Source organism: Haliotis rubra, unplaced genomic scaffold (assembly GCF_003918875.1).
Source record: "Haliotis rubra isolate DU_JTF1 unplaced genomic scaffold, ASM391887v1 Scf77, whole genome shotgun sequence".
NCBI lineage: Eukaryota > Metazoa > Mollusca > Gastropoda > Lepetellida > Haliotidae > Haliotis > Haliotis rubra.
The window spans coordinates 290,599-309,110 of NW_025767490.1; the positions used below are offsets into that span (position 1 = coordinate 290,599).

General features: G+C 40.1%; 1 protein-coding gene across 1 annotated transcript in view; it reads right to left on the reverse strand.

The window, feature by feature from the left end:
* The window catches only part of LOC124260603 (protein Abitram-like), a 28,585-nt gene that overhangs the window by 582 nt on the left and 9,491 nt on the right, over positions 1-18,512 (reverse strand). The gene's annotated exons all lie outside the window — the stretch shown is intronic.

Genomic DNA, 18,512 nt, shown 5'->3' on the forward strand with positions numbered 1-18,512 from the left:
CTTTACCTAGTCCTGGAAGTTTGCAAACCCTTTTCAAACAACTATATGCGAGACGAGCAATCATAACTGTAAGCGTGAACGACATCATAGAAACCAGCCCCTGATGAAAAATTGTATCGCATCGGCATAATGTGGGAATAACATCTTGGGTGAATTTCATCCGGTGTTGTTTTGGATATTAGTAGATAATAAAGGCCTTTTCGTGAGAGGACTTACATGACCAACACCAACACACCAGCACACCGACACACGCACACACGCACGCACGCCTTTAATCATATAATTGAGCTTATGACACCAATGGATATGTCGATAATTCACTTCTTAATAAAATATGTTCTTCGGCTGTCGCTAAAAGAAATTACGTATCTTTAGATTGAGTAAACATTCATATCAATATTGTAAATAATATTTTCCTTTATCATATTTGTTTTATTACACCACATCTATAGGTCGTCTGCTTCTGAACTGCAACAGCTTCCTTCAGGAATGAGACAACAAAGACAATAGGATGATGTCAAAGGAGAGTTATGACCTCCAGGTCAGCTGGCGAAGACTCAAACTATTGCCAAGCTTAATGTCAGACTTCTCACTCCCTGTTCTACAAAACTTCACCAGTCAGCAACCACACCACGCTGTCGTAGGTGATACGACCAGTCATCAATATGGTTTTCGTTGCTGATGTTTTTTCACTTTCAAATCACTTTACTAGGAAACACATTTATCTGTTTTATCCAACTAGCGGAAACAATGTCAAACCAGCTTAAGAAGCGCCCAGTTTGCAAGGAAACACCACAAACATAAAATGTCAAAGTTTACATGGATGCACATATCACAAGAAAACCATACCGGTTGACAGCAATTTTCGATTCTTTCAGTTTATTGCGCCTATTATGCTGTGGAATATTCTCTTGGCACACAGATGTCATACATTCCTTCTAATTTGACTTGATGTTGTGCAGTGTTCCTCAGTATTGATTTTCATCCCTGACTGAACCCAAAGAATCATGTCTTCCTCCCACTCAATGACTGTCAAGACACTTTATTACAATGAATAGCGCTGTTAATATTTGACACTAAAGTACTCAGTGAATGGTGTTTTCTGTCGAAGTCAGCAACTTTTTGCCAATTATCTATTCAAAACAATCGTTGTTATTTAATGCATGTCAGCAATAGTCAGGCTATATCAGGTGCGGTGAAAGAAGATTTAACGTTGTGTTCAAGGTTATTCAACTGATATAGTAGTGTGTGTATGTGTGAGTGCGTTTACGAGCTTGTAATAGCCCGGACCATGTGCAGTTCAACATGTATAACCCAACAGTGTGCTGATTCCTAATATACTTATCCTAATAATGCTGTGCGCCATGCTTGGTGGCGTACAGGGGTCTTCGGCGTCACGTTTCTCGATGGCTGTAAAGGCATACCGTTAATATTTTCACAGCTACATTTCGGATCCGGTGAGTCAAGTATTAATTGTCGCTGATAGCTACATTGTATGCTAATGCGTCAATAATGTAATGAACGAATTTGTCAACAGTACAAAATCGGTTTAAAAATCTGCTTCCAATGAGTACCTGGAGAGCTCATTGGACGCATCATGTAGCCAGTCATGTTATATTCACTACGCCTTAGAAGTAGCCAACATTAGCACTCTATTCCTTACAGCAATACAAGATATACAAGTCCCGTCCTAAATCATTAGAAAAACAAACCTGACGTCGTTAATAGAATAATATCAGTTACAAAATAAACATGCGGGCAAGGGAAATTTGACTTCAGATAAATCATTTTAGCTGGAAATGAAAACGAAAAAGCAATTGAAAGATAAAACACGTGGATGTTGCAGTAGAAATCGCGCAGCTAGAAAAAATAATCACCTCTCTTATCGCAATTCTGAGTTTCCAATTAAAGCCTTATTAACGATGATAGATATCTAAAGAAACAAAAACAGGACTGCTCACTGAAATTGACGACGAACATGATATCACTAACTAGAAGAGAACTGGCTTTCCATACTAGGGTCATAACATCAATTTATTTAAGGTTCTTATCGACTGGAGGCTTAGAGGATATACATCAAGCAGCCCTAGGCGCATCGCTCCGGTGATAAATAACCACCGCCTCGCGTTAAGACATTGCGCGCTTTCTCCTTGAAAAAAATGACAAGCACAAATTTGAAACTGGCAAGGGTAATGAGTTGAGTTAACAAATCACCCCTTGAGTTGCTACCATGGCATACGTACATGGTTTTTGTGGAAGACTAAAGCGATGGAAGAATCTGTAGTTTTAATTAGGCTAACGAACGATGTTCGTTCGAACGGTGCTATAAGTTAACATCGCTGACTTGACAGTATTTAAACTATCTCCGGTTGTAATGAGAAGGGACATTGAACCCTTCCCAGTATAACCCGTTGGCACTTAACAAGTTGACATACATCTGTGTCAGTAGTGTGTAGTACATCCACGAGCGAGAAGGGTCATCCGTGCACAAGGCAAGCTCTTCTCTATGGAAACCAGATGGCCATTTATAAAAAGGACCGGAATGATGATCACAGTTGCAAAAGATTAATCGATCAATCACCAATAATAATTAACTGACGTTGTCTTCTTGTCCATTTTGCGAAATGGGCGTCATGAGTTGCAACCTAATACAGTATAATGACTTTATCAAGGCGAACAGTGAAAACCCCTATATGCTATTCTTGTCCGAAAACCGATGGTCACGAAACCTCATTATTCTGGAAACCTCAATGGTCCGGAAAACTCTTCTTTTCTATTTCCGGAAAACTCTTCTTTTCTCTTCTATTTCTTGTTCTGAACGTATTATCTATTGCATATTTAGATTTCCATTGAAGTGAGTGAGTGTGGTTTTACGCCGCTTTTAGTAATATTCCAGCAATATCACAGCGGGGGACACCAGAAATGGGCTTCACACATTATACCCAAGTGGAGAATCGAACCCGGGTTTTCCGTGTGACGAGCGAACGCTTTGACCACTAGGCTACCCAACCGCCCAGGATTTCCTTTGAAACAGTATTAAGAGGATCAACAAGGTTTCATTATATAAGTACTACGCACTTCGTCTGTAAGTGAGTGAGTTTAGGTTTACGCCGCACTCAGCAATATTCCAGCTATATGGCGGCGGTCTGTAAATAATTGGGTCTGGACCAGACAATCCAGGGATCAACAGCATGAACATCGATCGACGCAATTGGGATACGATGACATGTGTCAACCAAGTCAGCGAGCCTGACCACCTTAACCCGTTAGTCGCCTCTTACGACAAGCATGGGTTACTGAAGATCAATTCTAACCCGGATCTTCACGGGTTCGTCTATAGGAACCAGGCATCATTTCGTAATCCTAATCCTTGCCATTAGCAATAATGAATGTAATATCAAAACACAAAATCATCCTGATAGAAGCATGGGTGAGCAGATGGACAGCAGCCGTGACACTCTCCGTATTAGTCATGTATCTAGGGGACAAATCGCAGTTACGAGGTCATATCTATACGTTATAGAAGACATTGCATATAAGGGAAGCTGTTTCGTGTGGACATTACATGACATAATCGGTAAACACAGCAAGGAATCAGTCACCTTAGAAAATGGACAAACATGGAAACATGCAGTGATCAAATACACAGCTACACATAATCACATAAACAGCTCAAAAGACATCAATGGTGACATGAATACAACACTGTGGATTAATGCCTCTTCCAAAACCACCGTAATTAGGTAGGCTGCAGAAGTAGGGAGAGTCTTGAAGTAGGCCCCCTCCTGGGGTCCTGTTATGTTACAACCAGAAATAACCCAGAGAATCCAGGATGTGAAGAAAATAGACAAGCGAATGACAGAGGGCCATATTGCCCCCACAGTAGACCTTCTTAAAGTACATTCCATTATCACCGGGACTTTGGCAAAGAAGAAAGTATCAGCAGGCTTCCAGAGTTTCGGACATCTGATGAAAGACGCATAGGCATGACATGCCTCGTTATAATCTGACTCTGTTTGACACTAATCCAGAAAAGTTCTTGCAACGATCTGTGACTTTGAATGAGGCAAGCGTTCACCCCATCGAAACAATAATCAAAACAGTGGAAGAAATTGACACCATCACTGCCAAAGAAGGCAAGCACTGTACCCCAAGTTCTACGGTCATCGAGACATTCCACTACAAAATCTGCTATTGAACCAATTCTGCTCAGTATATACTGGTAGGCAGTTACGGTATTAATGTACGCTTGTGAAAACCGAGCGTCACGCTTGGGACGGTTTAACCTCACTGTGCCCACCGTTAGTTACAGTAGAAATATTGGTTAAATATCATACGGGCATAAGCGTATGTAACATTACTATAGATAAACATGCCACTACCCTGCTAGGACTGCTGCTGTCGCTACCAACCCATTCGGGATATATAACTTAACGATAACACACGTGCTACTGCACATTCGTTGAAAACATTACGTAACGATTATCCCGTCTCGCATGCGATTGACTTGCCTTTGCATGTGTTTGTATCGAGTGCCACAGTTGGTGCAGGTTACGATCATCTTTTCGCAAAGACCTGGTATAATCACTATTTGATAGTGATTCATAAACACATGCTCGTGATACAGTCCTGAATCGTACGGAGGGATGTTTATGCAGATGTGATGCTCTGTCAGCCATCCGGTTTCCCGCCTCGTGAAGAACAAAACCAACATAGATGTCACCTTTTCACGGGGCGGTGGGGTAGGGTAGCCTAGTGGTTTAGCGTCCGCTCGTCACGCTGAAGACCCTGGTTCGATTCCCCACTTGGGTACAATGTGTGAAGCCCATTTCTAGTGTCCCCCGCCGTGATATTGCTATAATATTGCTAAAAGCGGCGTAAAACCATACTCACTCACTCACCTTTTCCATGACGGGTACGATCCAATCGCCTCACATCACCCCAACCTCCTCTCTCAAACCACCCACCCCCTCCGCCAGCAACCCACAGGGCAGCATTCACTTAACATAACCTTTCGTAATAAAGCGTTCGCGTGCACGAGAGTACCGATAGTTACCATCTCAGTGATCTGTTGGTAACAGCGTCCACCCAGTGTGCCGATGAACGGTGTTTCGATCCCGCTGGACACCATCATACCGAAAGACGTGTAAAACGTAGTGCTGGTATTGTCATACAACCTGCGATACGATACATCACGATACTAAAATTTGAGTCACAACGATATATTGCCAAAGTATTGTGCACTTAAGCTGCGATACGATACGAATCCCGATATAAGGGTGACGGTACGATACGTATCACGATACTACAATCTTTAATTCTAACACCAACTATAAAACACCTTAAGATAACAACAAAACTATTTGAAAATATTTCGTCAAATTCCGCCAGCGTTTTTAATGTTCATTCGGAAATGAGATAATTAAGTTTATACACGGACGTTGTGAATGTTCATAAAATGCGAGCGCTGTGTTTGATACAGTTCCTGACGCCAGAATTTCCGAGAAACTTATGAAGGGAAAATAAGTATCATTAATAAATAACTTTGATGCATATATTTTAATCATCAAACAAAAGTAGGTCTTTCTTGTCAGATATCGCGATTCGGCAATTATTCAAAGTAAAACATCGATGTATCGTGGCCTTTTGAAGTATTGTATCGGGATGTACGACAGTGTTAAACTTTGTATCGATTCACTGTATCGGCGGCCCATGGATCGATGCATCGAGTCGTATCCATGAATCGTCACACCTCTAGTAAAAATGGTATTTGGTGCTACCCTGCCTAACGCAGGATGACAAAAAAGGTCTGGCCGGCTTACAACAGCATAGTATGTGACAAATTGCGGCATGGATTGCCACTTTAAAACCAGCATTATTCCGGACTAGTACTAGCAGCCATACACACGTGCATGCACGTCATGATAGAAGTGCAATAACATTGAACGCAACGTAAACCCTCACCTCACCATGATTAATGATGTTATGTTTTGAGGGAGATCACTACAGATATTATTCCGGATTAAACACATTTAACAAGCAAAACGCTGAAGGGTTGCAGAAATCGATAAAGCTTTCTCATTAGAAACTTGCATTTTTTACGCTTGAGAGTTACATTTTTGGATAATGAAATATAATGAATTATCTCATCCTTTCTTTGAACAGAAATGACCTATTTATTCTCAATCAATATCGTCCTGGAACAAAGGAGCTGCTTTCAGTCCTTCGAGTTCAGCAGTTCTGTAAAATGAAGGAGAACATTGCAAGATCTTAACAGCGAGTTACCACGTCATTATTGATCACCTATTCAGATCAGCTCAACGTCATGCAAGAAGGTACTCAATTAATTGACATCTTGTTTGTTCGCTTGATCAGGCCTCGACAACAGTTGAGGACGTCAACTATTCGGACAGGGTTCCTCGCGCATTGTTTGTTTCATGATAAAGATATAATTAGCATGAAACAGGTGAGCTATATGCAAACACAAATACAGAGTCACTGCTATAATTTGCCGGTCATCTGAGTGGTATATAATTAGTTTGCTATAATGGTGTATGTTACAGATGTGACATTCCTCATTCAGTCTATTTAAATCCGTCTCTGCGTCGTTATAATTTCGTATTCTTAGCATATGTGGGTGCGCCACTTTCTCTCTCACTCTGTATCATACAGCGTTCGGAAAGGGTTCACAGAATGGGAAATAATACTTATACTAGGATCGTTTGCTGTAACAGACAAAACAGTTAATAATAAAGAAACTATATATGTCATCAACCTTAAAAATCAAATTGATAAATCAAATAAGTACATGAAAGCTAGAGATTAGCGTTTGTCTTGCAGATAGCCTTCGTCATGCAGAAGACCTTTGTCTTGCAGATTGTCTTCGTCATGCAGAAGGCCTTTGTCTTGCAGATAGCATTTGTCATGAAGAATGCCTTGTCTTGCAGATAGTGTTTGTCATGCAAATAGTGTTTGTCATGCAGAAGGCTTTTGTCTTGCAGATTGCCTTTGTCTAGCAAATAGCGTTTGTTTCGTAGATAATTCGCAGAGGTGCAGATAAACTGCCTATCTGCGTAAATGTCGAATCATAGCTTGCGTACCGGTGCATAGATAAAATAACTGAGGTATATTTCAACACATGAACTTGGCAACTTGAACTTTTTCTCATCGTTTTTCATATTACAGATCCAATATGAATAACTTTTAAACTTTATTATATTTTTACAATAATGGAAAATAACAAAATACCGAATTGAGTTTGAGTGAGATGGGCACAATTTATTTGGTTACTCAAAGGAAAATTAGGATACCCAATTGAGATGAACATAAGCGAGTACAAAACTCAATGACCCAAAACGTTATCTGTGGCTCTGATTCGTTTTGTACACTTAGGAGATAATCCTATTGTGTTTACATTTTGGAAGTGATTATAATTCGGTTTTATATGAAACATTTAGCAGCGTTCAACCAACTATAATCACTTCTAAAATGTAAACACAATAGGATTATCTCCATTCTACCCTGACATATGCACCATGAATAAAACGCGTTTTAAATATGCACTCATTACCCTTGCGTAGTGGTAATATTCCTAATGAGTGCAAAATATTCCTACGCGCAGTGAACCGGCTCTCAGAAGTGGTTATTGAAACATTTTCACTTCTATTTTTTTAGTAACATGCAATCAAAAACGAACATACTTAAATGTCATGGTAGAAAGTGTCTGTATTGTAGACAATATTTGTCTCGTATGAAGTGCTTGTTTTGTAATATTCACTGTCTCGTAGATAGCGCTTGGTTACTGTTTCCGAAAAGCGTCATGCTTGGATAACAGATTCTAGTGCAGCGTTTCATATTGACGAAACGAAGTTTGCCGTCCACGTTGACCACGTTCGAGTTTCTTAGATAATCATCACTTTATTTCCCAGTATAAATCCGCGCATCAACATCCTGCCTGGAAAGTTGCAATGAGCGAATTGTTTACACATCTGAAGAAACTAGTTCCTTGTAATTCATATTTATCATCTAGTAATTGCACTCTTTCTGTGGTTTGCTTGGCCAAAGACACGTTGTCAGTGGTAATGGGAACTTAAGGTTTTTTTTCATGCAGATACCATTGCTATCGGAGGTGATTATGAATACCACTGCATGTCGCTGAATACATATAACCTCGTGGAGATCCGGGTCGGGACTGGTCTTCCGCAACCCATGTTTGACGACCGGCAGCATCGAGCGGTAATACTCGCTGAATTGGTAAACGCACAGCTTCATATACCAAACGTGTGGATCGGTGCTCATGTTGTCAGTCACGGGATTGCCTGTTCCTTACACGATTATTCAAAGTTAACTGTCACTAAATGACCTAAACAGACACGCACGTGTTCATGCAGGTCGCGGCGTAAATGCGGTGATCATAGTAACGATCTTAAACGCCATTTCGCCCAATACAGTTTCCAAGTGGCCAATCAAACGCAGCATGTAAGCTGGAAGCTAAACGCAACTTCGAAGTTGGAAACCAAACGAAGCATTTAAGTTGTAAACCATACGAAGCATTCACATTGGAAACCAAACGTAGCTTCCAAGTTGGCAATTAAATGCAGCATACAAATCGAACACAGCACCCGAACAGGAAGCCAAAAGCCGCATCCCAGCTGGAAACCAAACACAAGATCCCCGTTGGAAATGAAACGCAGAATCCAAAACTTCCGAAAGGTTACGCCAGTAGCCACAGAATTTCACCAAACCAAGCTTTTGTAGTTTAGGGGATTTTTATAAAATTGTCTCAATTACTTGTGATCGTATCCATGAAGAGAACGACGCGAGGGAGCGTACCAACCACGGGGGTAAATATTCTGGCAGTTTGGGTCACTCGCCGATGTCAGGACACAGATATTTCAACACATAAACGGATGTGGGGAAAACGTAGGCGATCTCGAATTAAATATCAGGCGACATTTCCTGCAATTTATTCCATTTAAAGTTTCAAAAAGAACCAGTTTAAATTACATTTAAGTGCTATTTGCGCACGAAATATACGAGGTTTTTTTCGTATTTCGTACAAACATGACTATCCCTTTTCGACACATTTGTGTACGGCTGTGGAGTGTCTAAATCAAGTTGATGAGCCAGATACTGACAATTCTAATACGAACTGGATTCCAAAGCAGGAGCAGTTTCATTGATTTGCTTGTTGCTTAACGTCGCACTCAACTGCAGAGGCATATACGGAGTATGGGCCAGATAGTCCGGTGACTATTATTATAAGCCTTGATTTACGCAGTCTGGACACATTGACACGCTATCAACCTGGGTGCCGTTGTACAAAGCGATCTCAGCGCTAAGGTGACCGTAACTCCCATACCTTAACATAGACTTACAACTAGCGTAGCGCTAAGGTTACTTTTGTACAACGACACCCTGGGCCTCCTTTCTCAAAGCACTTAGGTTGTCTTAAGTCACTAAGGTAACCTTAGTGCAATGTTAAAGAATGGGAGTTAAGGTTAACCTTAGTAAAGGTTGCTTCGTGAAAGGAGCCCCAGGTCATCGTTCCAATAAGGCGTCTCCTACGACCAGAATAGGTTAATTGTATTAAGGTGAGGGTACTGTGAGTTCCTGTCGACTACTTTTAACCTCCAATCTTTACTAGGTTAATAGAAGTTTTTTCTGTGTTTAATGCCGCGGGCTACAATATTTCAGCTCTAAAAATAATTGAGACTGGACCCACTGATCTTTGTTATAGGAATGATCCACGACGCTGGTGTACGTTATAAAGCAAACCCACCAAACATGGCTACCAGATCCATTAAGTTGCGTCTTACGACCAGCAAAAACTGTTGGCGAGGGATTCCAACATGGAATCCCTACGGGTCCTGGAAACGTATTACCCCTAGTGACATCCTATTACAAAACTTATTGAAATGGTGGTGGCTGATCGTACTGTTTAGGTTAAAGCCTTCCGCGATTGACTTGGGGAGGAGAGAGTTCCAAACAGCTGTCTGTTATTTAAGTTGCACCAGGTTCCGCATGGACCTGAAAAAAGGGTAGTTTTAAAGGTGAGCTACGATCCCTGTCACTTGGTTATAGAGACGCAATGTCAGCTCTATCGCCAGAGTAATCTACTCTTGTGTTACTTGCGTACGGTGCTGTTTCTTTTACAGCTCTTCAGACATACCCGGCGTAAGAGCAGAAGACGCGTGCTTCACACATTGAACATATGTCGGGAATTGAACCTGGGTCATCGTACTGACGAGCAAACACTTTAACCACTAGATTATTCTGAGAACGTGCAAGCATTACACGCTTCGGGAACCCAATAAACTCGCAGGCAGTAACGATGCAAATACGTCATTGTCATCAAATAACGAGACTCCCATTGCATAAAACCAAAAGCTTGGGACAGACCAGCGTTGTGTCGCTGTGATACTGCCAACTGACACCTGTGAGAAAAGTACTGAAGATGAATTGGACGGGACCATAAGCCGACAGAAGTCGTCTCCCTTCCGATGCAATCCAGACTGACTGACACTGAGTTTGTTGCCGCTTTTAGCTTCCGAACATGCAATCCCAGAACGTCAATGTACGCGATGAACGTCATATGTGTCATATGCATTTACGGCTCTTTCATCAATATTCCATGAATATCACAGCTGCGTACACGCAGGGGTGGATGCCGCTTTTTTAGAAAGGGGTGGGGGTGCATGTTATCGAGAAAAGGGAGGATGCACATGTCATTTTCATCCGAGTTTCAATGGTCATTTAATAAACTTTCAAGACAAGGGGGGAGGGGGGGCGCACCCCTGCACCCTCCTTCTGGATCCGCCTCTGACACGGCTTTATTGCTAAAAGTCTTATTATACTATAAATATGAAGACAGATTTCTGCTGTATAGAGATGTGTATTAAGGCTTCTATTAGACATAAATGATCGTTATGTTTATTCTGTGAGTGTCGAAAATGGTAAGTCTTTGAACAATGGAATGTTTTCCTCCTAAACTGAAATATATGTGCCCGGATAATGGCTCCATAGATCTATATAGTAACTATTTCTCTACCATACAAAGTTTTATTTGACAAAGAAGAGTTATCAAACGGTGATCTTATTATTTCGGTATATTTGGAACCGCCTACACTAAGCCAGTGACTATAAGTTTACACTGCCTTTAGTAATATGCCAGCGATATCACCACAGGGGACAACAGAAATTGACTTCGCACATTGTGCCCATGTGGGTAATTGAATCCTTCTCCTTTAACCACTAGGCTTCCCAAGGGCCACTGCCAAGCCTACACGAGTGAGTGAGTGAGTGAGTGAGTGAGTGAGTGAGTGAGTGAGTGAGCGAGTTTAGTTGTATGCTGCACTCAGCAATATTCCAGCTATATGGTGGTGGTCGTCTAAACCAGACAATCCAGTGACCAACAGCATGAGCATCGATCTACTCAATTGGGATACCATGACATGTTAACCAAGTCAGCGAGTGAGAATCGGACACTTGAACTGCTTGGTTACCACAACACTCTTTTAGTTGCTTCTGTTTTGTAATGGTGACCTAAACATCATTGTTGCAAATAAGACACAGAAACTGTACATTAGAGTGAGTGAGTCACTTCAACCAGGTCGTACATGTTTACCATTTGGTGAAATCATCCAATATAAGCACCAGTGTGTCACTGACAGATCAGGAGTCATATACCAGTCAAATCTGGGTATAGCACCCATCACACAGGATTCTGGCTTGAGGAATGTAGCAGCTGTACCCAGCCAATTGTGGCAACTTAGACAACTGAGCCACCAGTGTCTCCTAAATTAGAAGTAAAATATCAGCAAATAAAATAAAAATATAATCTCAGATTTTCCACATCATCTCTCTACCTATACACTATTTAAAGAGCGAAGATTTAAAGAAAACACGAATGACCTTGCATATAATAGTACAGTGAAATTCATAAATTGTTTTTCCCGATGTGTAACTACAATTACTAAATATATAGTAATAAAATTTAAACTAAATACCCCATTTGTCTCCCTAGCCAAACATATACCTGTTCAAAAAGATCTGAAAACTTGATTATTTATATCAATAAAAATTTTCAACACCATGAAATACCTAGAGCAGCATAGAAATTAAATCTTACCTAGCAGCATATTTTAACCAATCACACTAGGCACACAATCATTACAACTAAAAATTTTGGGGTGATGTTCCTACTTGACGAATTTGACTAAAGGGCAAAAATCCTACTAAACTATGTTTTCAAATCCAACTCAATATTGTGTCACACTATCACATCTTTGCAACAAGTAATCCCATGGCCATCAGTTTCTATATGTAAACTTTTAAACAAAGGGACAGAAGCAGAGAACAACTTACATGGAGTAACATGAAAAGGCAAGGTGAACTCATAGATACTTCTATGTATGAGAAACCTGGCAAAAATGTTGGCAAGGAAGAGTGCTCAGGAAAGTCCTCACCCCCTTTCCCCCCTTTCAGATAATTGAGAGCGGCAGAGAATCTCAATTATGTCCTGGAATGAGATAAAACGTAAGAAGTGAAGACAAATTACAACTCTCATCTGACATACAGCTCTTGGGCTTGAAGAGGACCGAAAAAACAGTCAGATATGATGCCAGATAACTCCTAACACTGTTCCTGTTTCCATTGATCAACAGGTCCAAGCTATGTGGTGTTACTGACACTGTACATGCAGTGCAGGGAGATTAACAACATTCTTCACATTTCAAGTTATTTCAAGGTGGCAAATATATATCGGTGAATGAGTTATTAAATAAAACTTTAAAAAATTTATGAGGAAAGAATATATTTGATGAAGATTTTTTCATCACTTGAGTAATTCATTGCCAGGATTAGATTACAACATCCCAAAATTTGTCCAGATCATCGTTCTTCCAGCATAAAATTACATAATATTCTTCTGTCAAGGGGCACAACTAAATAAACAATGCATGTTTAAAGTGAGTGAGTATGTTTAGTCTTACGCTGCACTCAGCAATATTTCAGCTATATGGCGGCAGTCTGTAAATAATCGGGTCTGGACCAGACAATTCATGTATATCAACAGCATGAGCATCAATCTAGCAATTGGGAACCGATGACATGTGTTAACCAAGTCAGCGAGCCAGACCACCTGATCCCGTTAGTCGCCTCTTACAACAAGCATTGGTTACTGAAGATCAGTTCTAACCTGGATCTTCGCGGGTCGCATGTTGAAAGCCCTTAATTAGTACTGGTAATACTTTAAACAGTGATCAGTGTGCACTTGGTTTTTCACTCTCCACTATCTGAGGAGTTCACAACCCATGCTGTGTGTGAGATGAGTGAGTTTAGTTTTACGCGCACTCAGCAATATTCCAGCTATATGGCGGCGGTCTGTAAATAAACGAGTCTGGACCAGACAATCCAGTGATCAACAGCATGGACTCTGATTCTTCCAACTATAAGCACACTTGATGAAGATGACAGAGATGTGAGAATGTAAAACACTTCCCTGTATACAGGGCTGGAAATGGAGCTTATCAAGCATGCCACAAGGTATTCATTAAAATGTTTGCAAGTGCCCTTTGTAATGGAATTGTGTTCCTGGATTAGTGTTGGGAATTGGTTCAAATCCCTCCATTGATGATTGCTTCATTACCAATGAACAATCATCGAAAATAACTGGTCAGCGTCATTTTTCAGATTTTCCTATCCAGGTTGTTATTGCAGATATGTATAACATTATGCAACTTGCTACTTTAAAGTGATAACTAATATATCATGAACATAAACTTCCTGGAGTCTTAGAGAACTATTCAGTCATGACTTTTCAGTTAGTGAAGTGAGTTTTCTAAGAATTGAACACGTTTTCAGGCCCTGACAACTTCTAAGATATGTTCCATTGTCAAGTATTGCAAAGACTAAAACAGTAGTTCCAAAATCGTTTATGTTCGATTATGAGAACGTGTGATTGATTGCTTGGTCGTTTGGTCACTGCGACCAATCTTCGATTATTTCAATTAATCAGAACACCACTATCCTGGATGAAGAGATCTGTCCATTCAGTTTGTTCATATATGTATAACTTTCAATGTGTCGGTCCAGTTACTTGGAAATGTTTGTGCGATTGGTTGTTGTTTAACACTGCGTTAAACGGCATCCTATTTATATATCTATAGGACATTGGTCCTTGAGAGTGATGCATTAGCAAGACAATCTACTGATTGACATCATGAGCATAAGGATACTATGACATGCATCAAACATGTTAGCAAGTCAGACAATCCACATTGGTTGCTGATAACCTATTCTAACCTGGATCCTCACATGGAACATGGAAGTTCATTTCTCATAGTGTAACAATAATAATAATAAAACCAGTCCCATGCATGTCTTATATAACTATGGCATTATGAATTTAAGCAGTGCACAAGCACTTAACAGATGGAATTTGGAACCCTGACTTATCTGCCAACTATAAAACTTACCAATTCCAGTTATCTCATCAAAAAGTCTTGGAAACCATCATTAGCTTATCTTCATCCAAGCACTGACTGAGGCCTTAACTATCTGAGCTATTTCCAACAGCTAACGTTTTCTTTCCTTTGGTATGTAAACAAACAAATCAGAAAAACCTGACTGACTTACTGCATTTTACACATAGTCCACAAAGAGAGGCAAAGACTATTGCATAAGAAAATTTTATTACCTTCATGCTATGATTGTCATGGTGATGCCACACCTCTAAACACCAGTTCATAGAGTTTATTCCTCTGTGTAACTGTAAACTAGTTTTCACCTTACTTTTATCACAAGGAGGGAGGTGAGGTGAGGTGAAATTGGGTTTAACGTCACGCTGGAGAATATTTCGCTCATATGATGACGTGCATGCGTGTGCATGTGTAGGTGCGGCTGCTTGTACTAGCCCAGACTTAAGCTGTTTTTTGTGCTAGCCCACTGAGATACCAAGCCGCAGTGAAGCATGAATACCCCAAGCCGCAGTGAAGCATGAATACCCCACTCAGACACATTATACTGACTCCGAGCCCACCAGTCCTTGTTGTACCCATTAATGCCGAACATCAGGCAGGGACCATATTTTAACGTCTTTTGGTATGATGCGGTCGGGGATCGAACCAGCGACCTTCCGCTCTCCGGGCGGACGTTCTAACCACTACACCACAGAGACGGTCCACAGGGAGTAAATAATGTGGGATAACATACTGAATGACAGTGGTCAGCTATATTTACCGTTTTAGTTAAATCCACAAACATGTGCAGTGTTCATGGTAAGTTTTGTACCAGTGCGTGAAGAAATATAATTATATATTATATATGTAGTCCAAATCTTTTGCGTGTGAAATTTTCATTACAATACCATCATTATCATAACAAATAATTATAATTTTAAGCTTTTACTTACGATCCAGTGTTTGAATATAATGAACGATCATTATGTGACTGAAGTTTGCCTATACCTTGTGTTGAAGTCATTTCCTTACTACCGACGATCGTTAATAGTGGTTTTACATATCGATCCTATTACTGCTCATATTATTATTTGCAACCTGGGCTTTGACTGGTTGAAATGAACAAGTTCTGGGGAATTCCTTCGACAGTAACCAATGACATCCTGTTTATGTGATTAATTATTCCCTTGTCCATTTCATCATATAATATGGCATATGAATGACGTAGTTTTGTCGGGCAAGTTAGTTAACAAGAGGATAGAGACTAATCTGGGCGAGATTATCCTAAATATTGTCACAAGTAACAGATTTTCCGATAGTCAACTGTAAAAGACCTATGACTGCTAATGATGCCTACTGCTAAAACACAAACGACTTACATGGAGAAATATAATAATATGATGTTATTGTTATGTAATTCGTGTATGTATTAAAGATATTCTAGTGAAAATATTTGTGACAATTCTTATTATTTATTTGAATGTTAATTATATTCAGTTTAGAGAGAAGTGTCTACTAGTAATTACGCAGTATTGTCAATAACAATATAAACTGTAAATCAGAATTTGTGCGTGCAAAACACGCACACAAAATATTGTTTGCATGTTTTTATGATTTTTATTGCGTGAAAAACGCTGGTTTCTCTGTTTACCCAAACACTGACATGTATTGTGCTGACAAATTAAAAATCATAATAAGGGCATATCTGAGAATAAAACACATGATAAGCAGATCCTGGTGCAGCTGAGGAAAGCAAGTGTGTATGTCAGATTGTAGTGACCTTTGACTGAGCAACCCTTGTCCCCATGTTAGCACGGGTTTTAGTATCAATATCTGAAAAAGTTAATTAACATTGTAAATGTGTAATTTCCATTGCATCATTCTCAACAAAAGAGTTAGGATTCTGCTCAAGAATACGTGATTAGGCATTGATGCCTGTTTTAGGCTGTTTATATATGTTGGATATGTGAATCAGTTACCTATACAATCATATCAATGTTGATGTTGATGATGTGGATATGTATTAATTAATGAATAAACCGCGGATAGTCAGTGCACCATACAGTATTCTGATATTATTATTATAATCTATTTACATAGCGCCAATATCCAGCTCAGCTGCTCACAGGTGCTTTGTTTTTCCTTCGATCATAGGATGTCAATCTCAAACGGCACATCGTATTATCAATCTCAGCCCCCTGGGGAGCATGCAACTCTTGCAGCCACAAGGCTTTCCCATTCTTATGAGGTACCCATTCACAGCTGGGTGGACTGGGACACATAGTCACAGTACTTTGTCCAAGTTTACTACACATTGCTGTACCCCCAACTAGATGTTTGCACGTATTCATGTGGCCACCATCTGATCATTTACCAACGGATTTGTAGGTTCTTTTAAGTGCACAGGGTTGTGTACTGTACACTAGGGGTTGTAACACTGAAAGAGTCTGCACAAAGCTGACTCCATGTTTTTTACACCCAGTCACAAGTGGGTTCGATCCAGGCACCTCAAGCTCACTTGATCACTTGCCTGGTGCTTCAGACAGCTCACCCACCATGCCGCCCATATGTTGTGTTAAGTATTTTGTTGTGTTCAGGGGAAAGAGGAGAAACATCAGGGGCAGATACAGCTTTATGAGAAAGGGGGGAGGAACAGTTCATTCTAATCCATTTTCAATGGTCATTGAATAAACTTTCAGGACGAAATGGGGGAGGGTGGGGGAGAAAGAGGTGCACAACCCTGCAAACAAACACACACACCCCACCCCCGGATACGCCTATCAACATTTGGATTCCCTATGATATAACACTCAAAAGAATTTAAAGAACACCCACTTCTCTCCTATAGTATATTTACCCTGTCATAGTGTATAAACTGTGGTAAAATGAAAGAATCAGGTGTTGTTTACCTCTTTTAGTAAAGACCCGTGAAGGTCCAGGTTAGAATATTGATCTTCAGTAACCCATGCTTGTCGTAAGAGGCGACTAACGGGATCGGGTGGTCAGGCTCGCTGACTTGGTTAACACATATCAAAGGTTCGCAATTGAGAAGATCGGTGCTCATGATGTTGATTACTGGATTGTCTGGTCCAGAATCGATTATTTACAGACCGCCGCCATATACCTGGAATATTGCTGAGTGCGGCATAAAACTAATCTCACTCACTCACTCTTTTTAGTAGTTTATTTTTTTAAATAAATATTATAGAATATTTATATTGCACTCATATCCACACAACTAGTACATGGTCAAGGTGCTGATAGTTTATGCATATGCAAGTAAAGTATAACAATGAAACAAGGCTTGAGAGCACATGTACAACAGTTTACTTCAACCCGGTAGTCTAACACTGCCACCAAGGCCTCATTAGCAGCTGTGTGACGCTAAATTCACTATAAATAATAGATCGGCTAATTTGTTTCATGAAGTTCCAAAGCGACTTCTTTGAGTGGCATGTATAGTCATATACATGAAGTTTCGACATCATAACACCCTACCTGCCCTGCCCAATGTACATAAACTGTAAACAGCACACACAAAATCATTTTTCCAAACCAAGATCAACTGATCCACACACATTATGCTGAATAAAATATAAAAATTTGAGCTATATGATTTTTTTTTTGCTTTTTTACCTAACCAACCATTAAACATGCTGAATGGTAAAGCAAAATCATGAAAGATAAAAATGTGCCCATATACTACTGTATATTAATAACATTAAAGCTCAAAGACACCTCTCACTTTTATTTGCCTTTACTAAAACATCATCAGCGATGGACAATCTCAGTGGTCTAGTATTGTGAGTACTAGTAAATAGAGTCCCCCGCCATGATATTGCTGGAATATTGCTAAAAGCGGCGTAAAACTAAACTCAGTCAGTCAGTAGTAAATAGAGTGACTCCAACAGAGTAGAAGATTGATTGTTCGACGCTTCGTCTGTCTCTAACGTTAGAAGATGGTACTTGTTACCCTGTCTGGCCCTTGGCATAACCAGATAAAGAAGGTCCCATCGTATCCAAATCAAGACAATGTGTCTGAGTGGGGCCTCC